Raw genomic sequence first — 2,230 nt, 5'->3', positions numbered from 1 at the left:
GAAGAATCGCTGCATTTGAATAATGGTGCTGGTGAAGATTAGTGAAGTACTATGAGCTGTCAGAAGGACAAACACATCTTTCTTGGAGGAAGTACAGACAGAATGCTCCCTCTAAGCAGGGATGGTGAGACTTTTTCTCACATCCCTTGGACATGTTATCAGGAGAGACCAGTCCGTGGAGAAGGACCCCGTGCTTCCTCAAGTGGAGGAACAGCAAAAAGGAAGACGTTCCTGGACAAGATGCATGGACACAGTGGCTGCAACCATGGGCTCATACATAAGAACAATTGGGAGGCTGGTCCTGGACCCGGTGGTGTTTCATTGTATTGTGCATCGGGTCACTAGGAGTCAGAGCCGACTCACAGGCCCCTAACAACAATATGCCCTTCCTGGTGCATGCTGTAGCCATTGACTCGGCCTGAGATGGCATGGAGGCTGTAGATAGGCTGAGAACTTTATAGTCCATACACTGGTGTACAGCCTCAATCAGTTATATATGGAGACGGCACATTTCCGATCTTCAATAGTCTTTGATGAAACTTGTACCAAAGAATAGTTCTGTATTTTACTCTTGTGATTGTAATAATGACGATGATGATATAAGTTACACCTGATTTGTTGATTCGCTGAATATTCCCAAGGAAATGCAAAAAAAAATTTAATGAAAAGAAATCAGAATGGTTTCCTCCATAGCTAGGTGAAATTAAATAGACTATAAGCTAGAAAAGAAGTTACTGAGACCGAACAATACATTACATGGTATTCCTGATTTTTAACTGAAGGAACAGCATTTTTGAAGCTCAGATTTGGATCCTGATTCTATCACTTAGTGTGATAGACCAAATGTGTGGGAATTTAAGCAAATCTCTTAATTTTATCAAGCGAAATTGCCTTGGTAAAAGTGAAGCTTGTTAAACTTTCATAACGTTTTTATGTGCGTCGAAGGAAGTAGCGAACGAAAGCACCTGACGCAGCATTTTGCCTTTAGTGGGCATTCTCCTGGTTTCGCTTCCATTTCTGCCCCGGTCCCCAGCTGTTACCTCAAAACAGAGGCTCCTGATGCTCACAATATTGACCATGGGCTTTTTCACTTGCCATCCACTTAATTCCAAGCCGGTCCATGTACAGGCTCGGCATAAGCATGACGAAGTGTTCTGGAATTCCCATTTTTCTTAAAGTTACCCACAGTTTTGTGTAATCCACATAGTTAATGCCTTTGCATAGTCAATTCTTATAAAAAGGAAACTTCTTTCTGGTATTCTCTGCTTTGAGTCAAGACCCATCTGCCATCAGCAATGACATCCCTTGTTCCATGTCCTCTTCTGAATCCAGCCTGAACCTCTCGCAGCTCCCTGTCAATGTACTGCTGCAACTATTGTTGGATGATCTTAATCAAATTTTTACTTGCTATCAGTAATATTGCTCTATAATTTGGGCATTCTCTTGGGTCACCTTTGTTTGGAATGTGTTGACCAGGAGCTGTCTTCCAAATTTCCTGGCATAGACGAGTGCTTCCAGTGTTTCATCAGCTTGCGGAAGCATTTCTATTGGTAGTACATCCTATTTTCATGAGCATATTAACAATAACAATAGTTACATTTTACTTAGGGTTATTCTTTGATAGGTCCTGCACTAAGCCTTTTTCTCACTTACTTTTTCCTGTGAGGTTGACACCATTATTATACTCATTTTAAAGGAGGCCTGGAGGCTCTGTAGGTTAAGTGCTGAGCTGCTAACTGCAAGGGGAGTGGTTCCAACACATCAGCTACTCTCATGGACAAAGATTTATGGTCTCAGAAAACTCTCAGGTGGTGAGTTTAGGGTGTAGATGTGCAGGGAAACCTGCAAAACCTGGAACTTGATAGGAGCGCTTTTCCAGGTCTGTCTTACCACACCTCTCACAGGGTACTCTCTTACCATTTTCCTATCACTTGGTTGAGTTGAAAATACTTGCGTTTTCTTTCTCAGACAGACTCTTGTTTGCTTTACACGGCCTCTGACTTTAATAGGCCTTCCTATAATACACTGGGGCAGAGGTTTCATTTTAGTGGTAGAATTCATCATAGTTGTTTTTTTAAATCATTTTATTGGGGGCTCATACAACTCTTTTTTAACCATTTTATTAGGGGCTCATACAACTCTTTTTAAAATTTAATTTAAATTTAAATTATTATTCTTTTTTAATCATTTTATTAGGGGGTTATACAACTCTTATCACAATCCATACATA

At 40.7% G+C, this 2,230-nt stretch overlaps 1 protein-coding gene across 1 annotated transcript in view; it reads right to left on the bottom strand.

Annotated features, from left to right (window-relative positions):
* LOC101646633 (myomegalin) overlaps positions 1–2,230 on the bottom strand; it is a 190,319-nt gene that overhangs the window by 187,313 nt on the left and 776 nt on the right. The window lies entirely within an intron of this gene.

The sequence above is a fragment of the Echinops telfairi genome, unplaced genomic scaffold (assembly GCF_000313985.2).
Source record: "Echinops telfairi isolate 266 unplaced genomic scaffold, ASM31398v2 ScPeMD7_7466;HRSCAF=8504, whole genome shotgun sequence".
NCBI lineage: Eukaryota > Metazoa > Chordata > Mammalia > Afrosoricida > Tenrecidae > Echinops > Echinops telfairi.
Note: the sequence above shows the minus strand (reverse complement) of the source record. Positions and strands in the feature narration are given on the sequence as shown.